Raw genomic sequence first — 14,641 nt, 5'->3', positions numbered from 1 at the left:
GGAGTTTTATTTAGACATAGTATAGAGAAGGTACTTTTAAGATGGCATAGATTTTTTGGGAGAAAGATCGAGTTTTTTTTTTTAGGGTTCAAAATTGGAGAGTCATGTTTCCACTGATGTAAAGGCAGCCTGAGTAGCTGAGAGGAGATTGGAAGGAGAGTCCAAGATAGTGATCTTTGTAGAGTCATCTGCGTATTGAACTACTGATGACTGAGGGCAAGAAGTAAAGAGTAGGCAGGTAAAATATTAAACAGTAGAGGACCCAGTATAGATCCTTGGGGAACAGCCATTTTTACAGGGAGGGAAGGGAGAGTGCAGAGAGCCATTTCACTGATTGAAGTTGATCAGTGAGATTGCCAGTAAACCAAGAAACAGTAGCAGGAGAGAAGTTTAGTTTAGTTTAGTCAGGAGTACTGGATGCAAAACTGTGTCAAAGGCTTTAGAAAGGTCTAGAAATAGGCAGGAGATAAATTTGTTGTTATAGCGAGCCTGGGAATAGTGTTGGTAAAGGAGATAAGCGCTGTGGTTGCACTATGTTTAGGGCAAAAACCATGTTAAGTGGGCGTAAGTAAGTTTCCCTGTGATAGGTATTGCAGAGTCTGCTTGTGTATGCATTTTTCAAGTAGTTTAGAGGGAGGTGACAGGATGGCTATAGGTCTAAAGCTAGAGATTTCTTGGGAGTTTCCTCTCTTATGAATAGGTAGAGTGTAAAATTCTTTCCAGATAGATGGTACTCTTGACTCAGAGATAGAGCAGTTAATCAAGATGGATCCCGGGAAAGCAAGAGCATCAGCTGCTAGCTGGAAGGAGTATGATGGGATGTTGCCTGGAGAAGTAGAGCAAGGCAGATAGGAGAGATTTAATAAAAGTAGTAGATACAGGTCTAAGGGAAAAGAATTTAGAGGAGTCTGAGATTGAGATGGGGGGATGAGACAGAGGAGGTTAGAATCATAAGCTGGAGGGGAGTTTGAGTTAACCATCTCTGATACAGTTTCAATATAGAAGGTGTTAAAGACTGAGGCAGTTTCTTCAGTTTCCAGGGAATCATGCTACTTAACCAATCTGGAGGTGCATTTATCTTTAATGGATACTGATACACCACCTCCTTTAGTTCTCATGCCTTCAGTTTGTGGCCTGAACATGCGCAGATGTAATCTGGTGTGGCTGGGGGGGGGCCTCAAACCATGACTTTGTAACTGCACAAATGTCTGTATCTTCCAAGGTGAGGACTACTTTCAGTGAGTGAATTTCATGTTAAAACTCCTAGCTTTTATCAGCATAACCTTGAGGCTGTTTTTAGATGGAGTTTTTACACTGGGAATTTTGTCCTTGAGATACTGCCTAAAAAAGGCACTATGGGGTTGGCAAGAATCTTAGCCAGTAGCCAAAATCGCAGGGGTGACAGATGAAGACCATCTATGGAAAAGCATTGAGGTCGGTCAGTCATGTCATCCCAGGCTGACAAATACTGGATCCCCTTAGAATGACACCAGGAACTAAGCCAATTATTGAAGTCAATCATTTTCTGTTTGTATAAGGCATCATCCTAGGTGAAGGTAAAATTCTGCTTAAGGCTGGGACATACCTGCCTGAGACACCTAGTCTGAGAGCTAAGTCATGTCTCTCTTCATATAGTTCACAGAGGTATGTCTCAAGTCATTCACACCAACATGGACAACAACAGAGTCATAATAATTCCTGTTGTTGAGAGACTTGAGTGCATGTGTGATACAGTGTGTCCTGGCACCTGTCAGACAGCTAATCATGAACTTTATATTCCTAGATTCATAGATTGTTACTAGGCTAAAGACCTGGGTGGGGGGGGGGGCTTTCTAACCCTAACCAAGGTTTTCCAAAAGATTAATGATGTCCTTTATCCAGACAGGACATTGATTTACAGATGTTTATAAGCTACCTCTGTCCATAAGGGGACATGGGTGCCACACCTGGTGTAAATTTCCTATTCCCCATCCACTGGTCCAGGTTGCACTTAAACTGGGTACTAGACTAACTCACCTTCACATGGATGGGAAGCCTGTTCCACAGGACAGCCAGTCTCTGGGGCACATATCTGTTTTTTCCAGCATTTTCTTTTTAAGTCACAAAATTCAGGTCCCTAGACCTTGTATTTTTGGTACTGTTTGACTTAAGAACATGCTCAAGATTTATAAGTATGGGGTTTGTGGATGCCTATCACCCTCAGCAGTGTATAAGAGAATGAATAGAAAAAAAAGTGCTTTAAGGTGCTCTTTGTAAATCAGGCATGTTATGCTTTGTATTCTGTTTGCAAGGAACCTCTTAGGTAATTCTACTTGCTGCATATGTGTGGTAAGGTGCAAACTGAAGGGAGCATTGTACTCTGGTCTGATATGATTAGAATACAGTGCAATAATGACTTCTGGGATTGGTGTGTTGCCTGGGAGGTGTGGTATATCAGTTAATGCATTTACCTCATAAACAGAAGGTACAGGGTTTGATTGCCACATCTGAAGGGATATTGACTAGGCTTAAAATGGCTTACAGGGGCAGTTAGTCTAGTACTTACCTATGAAATGAGGGATCAGGAAGATACATTCTGCCTTTTGTACAAGAGTTCAGTTGCCATAATGGTTAATGTCTTCACCTCCTGAGCACAAGGTTTAATCTTGACCTCTGGCCATTTTCTTTTTTGAGCTTTATAAGGTATAGGGTTTGATTCTAATGTCACAATATTGGCAAGGCTTAAAATGGCCCTTCATAGGAATTAGCCTAGTATTCACCTATGAAAGTATTCACTATTCATCTATGAACCTTCGGACCTAGATAACATGCCCTTACTTATAAGCTGAGAGAGACAAAAGGGTTTCCTCACCACTTTGGCCATATGGCAGTGGAAGGTAAAGCTACTGTCTGTGTGTGTACACAGATCCCTGACAACAGGGTTGACTCTTAGGGGGGCATTATCAACACAGTAATTTAGTCAGGGTGGTTGAGTTCTCAAAGGGTACAATTATGCATTTCCCAGCATTGAGTTTAAGACCATGGCTTTGGCACCATTTGTTATTCAGAGATAAGCCTTCTTGATGAATGCTAGTAACTGCAGGGGAGTTGCTGGTGGCCCCCAGCTTGCAATCATCTGGAACATTAGGTTCAGTGTTATTATGTGTAGCTGTGGGTGGTGTTTTAATGGAATGTTTATATGATGGCTGAGGAGTCTTTTTTTGATTGTGATGTGTAAGAGGTGTTTCTGTTTTAGGAAGGTTACCTATAAGTGCCTTGGTATAAGTAGTTTTATGTTTGGGGTCTTTACCCTGTGCAGTAGACATGGTGTAAGTATCACTGACAACCTCTTTAGGATTAGTTTTGGTTCTGTGAGATCATTTTGCATCTAACTTTAAAGTGTATTTACCTCTTGCATACTTTATCTTTTTTATTAGGAATAAGTGGGTTGTCACTGTACATGAGGCAATTGCTACAATGCCTCAGAATACCTGTCTCAACCAGAATGGCCACAGAGATGGTTGGGAAGTATCCATGACTACTGATCAGTGAGGGGAATTTCAATATTGAATGGGTCAATAACGCAAGGAACTTTGATGAGAACAGTCAGCTGTGTGCAGACTAGATAACGTAGTAGTTAAAAATCTGTCTAGACAGTGAGAGTGTATTAAGGGAAACAAACTTAGAGAGATTGGTGTCTACATAGATTCAAGGGGTAATTAAGCTGCAACATATTGGTGTCTGTACATATCACTGCTAGGCACTGCTGTATAGAGAAGCAGTTCTAACCAAAAAAAGTCAAACAGTACAGCTATTCTACTCCAACCAGAGTGCAGTAGCCAAAAGGAACACTCGATGCTTCTAAAAAACTTTAATGTCACACGAAAAAAATACATCCATAGAAATGGACTTCATCAGTACAGCTATTCTACACAGAAACATTTAACTAATACGGCTGTAACAGCAATAATGTGAAAAACAAGTACAAGTGGATATGGTAATTTAAGTCTTAACTTGCTCGTAGGTTAAGAGCCAAGTATTGTGCAACTGTGATTCTTCTAGCAGTAGAGGAGATCTGATAAAAACACACAAACAAGACACTGTGGCCAATCAAAAACAGCACACGTTTTTTCTTTGCACAATCCCAGGGCAGAAAGTGATGCTAGTATCCTCTGCTCTCACTAAAGTGAAACCAAGGCAGTTCCAAATAAAGACTGTAAAAAAAGTAACAAGGTGCAACTATTCAACACAAAACATTCAATTAATGCAGTGAAAAACAAGTGCTGAAACAGATGCTATGTTAGTGTAAGTCTTAGATTTTGTAGAGTACAACAGGAACCAGCAGATCTCTTCTTCTAGGTAGCATGGTTGCCAAATGTTGCCAAGTGCCTCAGGCAAGAGATTCAAATTTTAAACAACCTAGCCCTCTAACCAATCAAATAAAGGCACAATAAGACTAGCACCACTAATTCCCAGCTCAGAAGAGCATAGGCTAACTTGTCCGGCCACAAGAGTGCAGACCACAAGCCTTCTTAATGTGAAATAACTGGTTTGGAGCCCAAATGCTTAACCAGTGCAAAGACCCTTTTAGAATAATAGACACAATAAGCCTTTCCACACTCAGAAAGGTGTATGCTACCTCTCCTTTCACAAGAGAGGAGACCACAAAATTTCCTAAAGTAAGATAACTAGTTTGGAGCCCAAGTGCCTAAATCAGAAGTAAGAGGCTTAGAATAACATTTGCAATGTAATCAGGCTACTAATAAGCAGTAATAAATGTAGCATATTACATGCAACTGAACACTTTAAGAATGTGCAGCAAAAGGCCAAATAAAGTAGGAATAAACACAAATATAGTAAATGACTCTGAATAAAGTGCAATTTATTTAGAACGTGGGAGGTTAGGAAATAACTCAAGTTTAAGTGACAATGGGGGGGGGGTCCTGGTTGGTCTCTTAGTGCTCAGTCGAATGTGCTACTGAGATGAGACTGGGAAGAGTATTGAAAGTCAGATTTATAGTAGGGGTGGGCAATTCAAAACCCACCCAGTTTAAAAGCACTACAGCAGTAGGGCAGACTTCCGGACAGAGGTCAGCAACAGTCCAGTAGAGAAGAAGTCACACAGCACTACAGTTAAGTTAAACACAGATGCCACTAAATACTTGTACTTACATTTGGAATGCTATTTCTCAGCTCCACCCACAATTAGCTGGATTTTATTCACCGTCTGCAAAAGAATTATTTTCTAACTGCACTAGCCAGGATCTGACATCCACGGTGGTGCAGTAGTAGCATTGTTGCCTCACAGCAAGAGGTTCTCCCATTTGATTCTCGGCTGGAGTGCGGGGAGTGCCTTCTGTGTGGAGTCTGCATGTCCTCCCTGCAGTTGGGTGGGAGTTCAAAAGACATGCGTAAATGGGCGTGCCTTCGTTGAAGGTTGAATGTCGAGGTGGCACCTCGGCGTTCATCAAAATCTGCTGCCAATCATTAGAGGACCGGAGTTCCGCTGTGGCGACCCCTAACAGGGAAAAGCCAAAAAACAACAACTAGCCAGGATCTCATAGAACCAAAAGAACCAAAGAGAACAAAACACTAACTTGAAACAAAATACAATATAAGAGTAAAGATAAAAAAATGGAAGTAAACGAGCTTAAATGAATAACTCTGATCCAAAATAAACGCAGACAGACGTCAGAAACCGTCAAATGCAGAGAGACAACAGCAACAGTCAATACAGAACAGAAAGTCACACAGCACTATAGCTGAATACAGATGCCACTAAATACTATCAGTTAAATGAGGACTGCTGCTTCTCAACTCCTCCCTCTGATTACTTGGATATTATTCGCTGTCTGCAAAAAAGTATTTTTTACTCTAGTTGAGACCTCTTAAACTCCAAAAAGAACAAAAAACTAAAGCAAAACAAAATGCAATGTAAGAGTAAAGATAAACAAATGGAAGTAACTAAGCCTTTAATGAATAGCTCCAATTCATAACCAAATCTAGACAGAGGTCAGCAACAGTCAGACAGAGAAGAACAAGTTATACAGCACTGCTGTCTACAATGAGATGCACACATCAGATCTCTGTCTACCCACACACACACACACTTTACATTTCTTTTCACATCCACACAGAGTGGATCTCTGGCTACACTCATACACACAAACACACACATACTCATGCAAACACACAATTCTGTAAACACTCTCTCATGTCCACACACACACACACACACACACACACACACACACACACACACACACACACACACACACACACACACACACACACTACTTTTCTTTCGATACTGACACACACTCTACATGTCTGTCTACCCTTACAGTACATTTGTGTCTACTCACACACACATGATTAATCTCTGTTTACACTCATGCACATATGATGAACTTCTTTGTATCCTCACAAACACACACTACATGTCTGTCTGCACTCTCTCTCAGACACATACACATATTGCATTGGTCTCAACTCACACGCAAACACTACTGCTCTGTCTCCACTCACACAGACTACCACTCTGTCTACACTTACACACACACACATACATACATAAACACACACACACACTACATCGGTCTCAACTCATATGCAAACACTACCGCTCTGTCTATACTCACACACACACACACAGACACACACACACTATATCTCTGTATAAACTCACACAAACACATTACATCTCTGTCTCCATTCACAAAAACACACACACACACACACACACACACACACACACACACACACACACACACACGCTATATCTCTGTCTACACTCACACACACAGTACATCGGTCTCAGCCAACACGCAAACACTACAACTCTTTCTCCATTCAGACTTAACACACACACACACTATATCTCTGGCTACCCTCACACAAACACACTACTGCTCTGTCTACACACACACACACACACACACACACACACACACACACACACACACACACACACACACACATGCTTTCAGACATTTAACTTTCTACTTCTCCAGCTACAATCTGTAAAACTGCAAATTGTGGTTGAGCAAGCCTGAGCAAATGTTTTTCTTAATATTCCTGATTAAGCGTATCTATTAAAAGCCACTGGTGTGAACAGCAAAAGCCACAACTAGGAGGTTGTAAGCTCTCCACATTGAAAACAGAAGCTGTTATTTAAGAGTTTATGCAGTGATGTACATGTCATTAGAGCAGATTCTTCCAGATGTGTTTACTGTCATTACAGTTCTTTCACATGAAAAGTGTTGTTCAGAAATAACCGTGGAATTAATAGTTTTTGTCAGAAATGTTCAGCAAAACTGTACAGTAAGGTTCTCATACAGGAAAGCAAATTGTACAACGTTTTACTAAACTGGAAATGAAGTGTACAAAATGGATATAAAGGTCCAAGAAACAGCATAATACAGTTTGTACTTTGGAAGAAATAACACTATGTAAATAAAGGAGGTGTGATGGGATATCTACATAATGATAACCTACAAGAGTTTCTTGTTAGTTACGGTTTTATTTACACCTTCCTTTTTTTATAGGTTCATAGGAGATTACTAAGCTAACAACTCTAAAGTGCCTTTTTAAACCTGACTACACTTCCCAACTGTACTTGACAAGGAATGATACCACTCATTTTATCGGAAGTTTAACTTGGTTATGATGGCCAAGCATTTACAAGCTTCCTTTTTCTAATAGGGATATAGCTGTTAGACCAGGGGTAAATTTAAGATTATGCATCCACTGATCAAAGTTGCACATAAATAAGTGCAGGGAGGAACTCTGCTTTACTTGGATGGAAAGTCTGTTCCAGAAAAGGGATAGTATGTGAGACACACAGCTCTCTGCACTACACGTCTTATTTATGTTGTAGATGAAGTTCAGTTTCCTTGCTCAGGTGTTTCTGATGCTATTTCTTTTCTGGATGTGCAACAGGTCCATAAGGGTTTGATCAGAGGATACTTTGAAGACCAGGAATAGATTGCCCCTCAGCAGTCTTTAGGAGACCAAGTACAAAGATGCAGCTTTTGTTTTTACTCAAATGATTTTTATTGATTTTTCAAAAAATATTTAACGTATAGGTTATTAATACATTGTTTAATGAACGAAACAAGATTACTAACTATATACAATATTCACAATTGGCCTGAAGATTAAATATAAAGTTAACAAACATACAGCTTTGAGGCGGTCTGTGACATGTTTTCTACACTGTGCATTCTTTTCATTCCAGTTGCTGCACATTCTTGGTCATATACATACTGAAAGGACCATTGTACTCAATGACTGGTCTGGTGAGGACCATTGTACTCAATGACTGGTCTGGTGAGGACCATTGTACTCAATGACTGGTCTGGTGAGGACCATTGTACTCAATGACTGGTCTTGTGAGGACCATTGTACTCAGTGACTGGTCTGGTGAGGACCATTGTACTCAATGACTTTTCTGGTGAGGACTGAGAACAGTAGAACAATGACATTTTAGGACCTAGATGCCACACCCGAGCCTATAAGTTGCACAGCATAGAATGATTTCTTTACTACTGCAGACAAATGGTGGCCAAAGGCCAAGTTGCTATCTACATGCATTCCCAAATCCCTGACCACAGGGTTATCTCTTAGTAGTGTATTGTTACTGCAGTAATTTCCAGGGGTGGTGTTCTCCCAGAAAGAGTCTATTATGCATTTTTTGGCATTGAGTTTGACTGTGATTATGGCACCAGTTATTAGCCTTTTTGGAGGACGTTTGTGACTTAAGGGGGATTCTATTACTGTGCTAAGTTTACATTGAGCTGCAAACTTGATCAGAAAGAGTATTTTGATGCCAGCCTTGACTGCAAAGAAGTAGATGCCTAAAAGGAGCCACCCCCTGGGGACTTTCCCAGTGACTGGAAGTAGACTCACCTATGCTGACTTCTTTTGTCCTCTCTGTAAGCCAGTTATCCAGTGGGTGATGTAGGGATTTGTACCTAGTTTCATGAGCTTGTTTACAATGCCTAGGTGAGGTATTGTGTTGAATGCTTTGTCCAGTTTTAGGTAAGCAGTTTACACCATTTTGCCTTTGTCCATTGTTCTGGTGAACTTCTGGAAGAAATCCACCGGGTTGAGTAGACATAACCTGCCCTTGACAAAAATCAAACTGGGCTGGATGCAATGTTTGAAGGATTCCTATGTCGCATTTTATTATGTTCATGAATGTTCTTTCCATGACTTCAGGTATGAGAACAGTGAGCCTTATGAGTGAATAGTTTCCTAGGTGTGTGGCTGTCTGGCTCTCGTGCAGAGGTGTAACAGCTGCAGTTGTCCATTAACTTGGCAAGAAGCCTGTTTGAAGGCTATGATAATATAGTGCTTTTAGTGGGCCTAATATCTTCAGAATGCTTCATTTTGAAAATATCATTACTAAATTAAACATTTGCAGTGGGTTTCAAACTGAAAAAATGAGACAAAGTATATAAATGTAATTTTGAGATAAAGACAGGAATTTCTGAACAAATTGTACAGGATGCATTTTCATGTAATGTTGCAGAAAAAATATTCGGACTATTTGAGACTGATAAGTAGAAAATATAAGACAGAGTTGAATTGAAGGATATATGCCACTGCATTCAGACTGAAGTATAGCAGTATGCAAAAGAGCATGTCACAAGCCTGCCCTCTAGTGTTATGATCTGAAATGAAAAATGGCAGGTGGACTGCAACGTAAGTGATCAAAGTCTGCAGAGAATGGCAGCAAGTTGGGTGATGTCTGTTGTGTGTGTGTAGACTGGCTCTGTGGCCTGCAAATAAACAGATGGTGCTGGTTTGATATGCCAGGCTAGGCAGGCCTTGTCATAGGTGGGCACATCATATAAGGCAAACCTTTGTACCCAACCCATGACCTTATCATAGGTGGGTACATCATATAAGGCAAAGCTTTGTACCCAACCCATGACCTTATCATAGGTGGGTACATCATATAAGGCAAAGCTTTGTACCCAACCCATGACCTTATCATAGGTGGGTACATCATATAAGGCAAAGCTTTGTACCCACCACATGACCTTGTCATAGGTGGGTACATCATACAAGGCAAAGCTTTGCACCAAATCCATGACCTTGTCATAGGTGGGCACATCATATAAGGCAAAGCTTTGTACCCAACCCATGACCTTATCATAGGTGGGTACATCATATAAGGCAAAGCTTTGTACCAAACCCATGACCTTGTCATAGGTGGGTACATCATATAAGGCAAAGCTTTGTACCAAACCCATGACCTTGTCATAGGTGGGCACATCATATAAGGCAAAGCTTTGTACCCACCACATGACCTTGTCATAGGTGGGTACATCATATAAGGCAAAGCTTTGTACCCAACCCATGACCTTATCATAGGTGGGTACATCATATAAGGCAAAGCTTTGTACCAAACCCATGACCTTGTCATAGGTGGGCACGTCATATAAGGCAAAGCTTTGTACCAAACCCATGACCTTGTCATAGGTGGGCACATCATATAAGGCAAAGCTTTGTACCCACCACATGACCTTGTCATAGGTGGGTACATCATATAAGGCAAAGCTTTGTACCAAATCCATGACCTTGTCATAGGTGGGTACATCATATAAGGCAAAGCTTTGTACCCAACCCATGACCTTATCATAGGTGGGTACATCATATAAGGCAAAGCTTTGTACCAAACCCATGACCTTGTCATAGGTGGGAACATCATATAAGGCAAAGCTTTGTACCCAACACATGACCTTGTTATAGATGGGTACATCATATAAGGCAAAGCTTTGTACCCAACACATGACCTTGTTATAGATGGGTACATCATATAAGGCAAAGCTTTGTTCCAAACCCATGACCTTGTCATAGATGGGCACATCATATAAGGCAAAACTTTGTGCCTAACCCATGACCTTGTCATAGGTGGAACATCATATAAGGCAAAGCTTTTTCCTGAACACATGAACGTGTCATATGTAGGTACATCATATAAGGTAAAGCTTTGTACTGAACCCATGACCTTGTCATAGGTAAGTACATCATATTTATTTATTTGTTTATTTAACATTTGTTAACCAGGAAAGTCCGACTTGGAACAAAGTGAATTTTCAGCAGAGACCCGGGAAGAAACATTCCAGATGCGTGTCTTTGTAAAATGGGAGGAAAAAGGAGCGCCTTGAGGAAAACCACACGAATGCAGGGAGGACATGCAGACTCTGCACAGAAGGCACCCTAGCTGTGAATCGAACTGGAGAACATCTTGCTATGAGGCGACAACACTACCGCTGCACAACTGCGTCATCCATATATAAGGCAAAGCTTTGTGCCGAACCCATGACCTTGTCATAGGTGGGTACATCATATAAGGCAAAGCTTTGTACCGAACCCATGACCTTGTCATAGGTGGGTACATCATATAAGGCAAAGCTTTGTGCCTAACCCATGACCTTGTCATAGGTGGGACATCATATAAGGCAAAGCTTTGTGCTGAACCCATGATCTTGGCATAGGTGGGTACATCATATAAGGCAAAGCTTTGTGCCTAACCCATGACCTGGTCATAGGTGGGACATCATATAAGGCAAAGCATTGTGCCTAACCCATGACCTTGTCATAGGTGGGACATCATATAAGGCAAAGCTTTGTGCCTAACCCATGACCTTGTCATAGGTGGGACATCATATTAGGCAAAGCTTTGTGTCTAACCCATGACCTTGTCATAGGTGGGACATCGTAAAGGCAAAGCTTTGTGCCTAACCCATGACCTTGTCATAGGTGGGACATCATATAAGGCAAAGCTTTGTGCCTAACCCATGACCTTGTCATAGGTGGGACATCATATAAGGCAAAGTTTTGTGCCTAACCCATGACCTTGTCATAGGTGGGACATCATATAAGGCAAAGCTTTGTGCCTAACCCATGACCTTGTCATAGGTGGGACATCATATAAGGCAAAGCTTTGTGCCTAACCCACGACCTTGTCATAGGTGGGACATCATATAAGGCAAAGCTTTGTGCCTAACCCACGACCTTGTCATAGGTGGGACATCATATAAGGCAAAGCTTTGTGCCTAACCCACGACCTTGTCTTAGGTGGGACATCATATAAGGCAAAGCTTTGTGCCTAACCCACGACCTTGTCATAGGTGGGACATCATATAAGGCAAAGCTTTGTGTCTAAACCACGACCTTGTCATAGGTGGGACATCATATAAGGCAAAGCTTTGTGCCTAACCCACGACCTTGTCATAGGTGGGACATCATATAAGGCAAAGCTTTGTGCCTAACCCATGACCTTGTCATAGGTGGGACATCATGTAAGGCAAAGCTTTGTGCCTAACCCATGACCTTGTCATAGGTGGGACATCATATAAGGCAAAGCTTTGCGCCTAACCCATGACCTTATCATGGGTGGGACATCATATAAGGCAAAGCTTTGCACGTAACCCATGACCTTGTCATAGGTGGAACATCATATAAGGCAAAGCTTTGTGGCTGACCCATGACCTTGTCATAGGTGGGATATCATATAAGGCAAAGCTTTGTACCGAACCCTTTCAGGAGCTGCTCATTAAGTACACTGTCAATGAGGCTGGCATGTGACACACACTAAACATATGCTACTCCCAGCGGACACCCAAGAGCAAAGCCTGTAAGGCAAGCAAACATGTTACCCAGAATACCTGCTGTAGTGACTCCATTGTATGACATGCACATGCCCAATTCTCCAGGCTGAACAAGGAGAAGATAAGTTAGTTAATTATCTATAGTCAGTACCTGCCAAGCCGCACACACTCAAGTGACTAGACCACAGGTACCAGTATGATTCTAGCATAGTCCATGTGGGAGTTAATGACCTGAGACATACTTCCCTTGACTGTATGTAGACCGACATTGTTGATCTGTCTGAATATGTTTCTCAGGGAAGTATGTGCCTCGCATTGAGCAGCACATTCTACCTTCACCAAGGATGATGCCACAGTATGAACAAACCATGACTGACTTCAATAATTGGCTTAATGTCTGGCATTTTTCCCTGGGGGATTTAATATTTGTAAGTATAGGAGGGCTTAAAATACAACCTTGCTTTGAAAAGGATGGTCTGCACTTGCCTCTCCTAAGCTTCTGAATATTGGCTAAAACTTTGTGTACCCCAATGCTTGTTTGAGGCAATGAAAAATTGACAAACCAATTGACAGCAAATAAAACCCAAAGAAACCTAAAGGTGCTACTGATCAATGCACCAAGCCTAAACAAGAACTCCATACCCTATAAGCTCTCCTCACACTGGAGGATAGAGATATCTGTGCCATTACTGAGATATGGTTTAAATCTATAGAAAGAATTCCAGCATTCGAAGGCTTCAGTGTCTTCTACACATTTGGACCATCAGCTGCATAGACAGGGGCAAAAGGTGGAGGAGTCTCAATCTACATGAATAACTACCATAACTGTGGACCGATGTCCTATTAAGTGACAGTCTGTGCATTAGGTAAAGAGGAAAATCCCCTGGAATTTCTCCATGTGCAAATAACCATAGACAACAAGTCCCATGCCATCTTCTCACAAGCTGTACGTCACCCTCTATGTCCCTAGAATCCTATAACTCATACCTAGACTTATTAGAGATGCTCACCATTAAACCAAATACCCAATTCCTGGGAGACTTCAACTACCCCTCCAAGGACTGGGAAACATACCCTGTTTCATATTCGCAGGTACAACATTTCCTTTGCTGTGTTGACACAAATAGCCTTGACCAAATAATGCATACACCAACAAGAGGTTCAAACATACTGGATTTGTTTCTCATCACTATGGGTAAATGCACCCCCCCCCACCCAAGTGTCATGCTGTCATGTCCATAAAGTTTTCTCCTTCAAAATAAAAATCAACTTGGTAATCCCAACAAATCCTGTAACAGTTAGGAGTTATTCCAAAGTAAAGTACATCCTATTAAGTGACAGTTTGTCAAAATTTAGTGCCCCTCTGAGCCTCAAGTTCACAGCAACCTGTAAACCACATAGACCCTATAAACTGATGTAAATTGCTGTATAGAGACTGCTGTACCCACTAGAAGTAAGTCCAAGACAAACCCTAAAAACAAATAGCACTGGTGGAAGCCTGACCTTTATAGTGTATATAACAGAAAGAAAAAAAGTAATTGCTAAAATCAGGAAGAGCAACTTCCAAAATGAAACAGGAAACTAAGAGGACTGACTAAGTCCAGTAAGGCCAATTAGAAGACAAAGACAGCCTTACAAGCTGAAGACAAACACAAGGCCTTCTTCAGCTGCATCTCAAACCTCAAAGGCAGTACACAGCAATGTGCTGAAGTGGTCATCAGTGGTGCTACCTTCAGTGAGCACAGTGACATAGCAAATTAATTTAGCTCAGCTTCCCTCTGCCTCCCCCATGAAACCCATACTAGCATAAGCACCCCAACTATTAACAGGGAATAGATCCTAGCAGCGCTCACCAAGGCCAAAGATGCTGACAATATCCCGGGATGCCTCCTAAATAGCTTGCAACATGGCCTATCAGGATCAGTTGAGTCACATTTTTACTATAGCTTCAAGGCAGGCTTTTGAACATGAGAATGGGAGACAAACAGTTATCCTATTTCACAAGGGTGAACCATCGAGCACCTCCAGAAACTACA

The sequence above is a fragment of the Protopterus annectens genome, chromosome 9.part0 (genome assembly GCF_019279795.1).
Source record: "Protopterus annectens isolate FY-2018-M chromosome 9.part0, PAN1.0, whole genome shotgun sequence".
NCBI lineage: Eukaryota > Metazoa > Chordata > Ceratodontiformes > Protopteridae > Protopterus > Protopterus annectens.
This window is presented reverse-complemented; position numbering follows the sequence as displayed.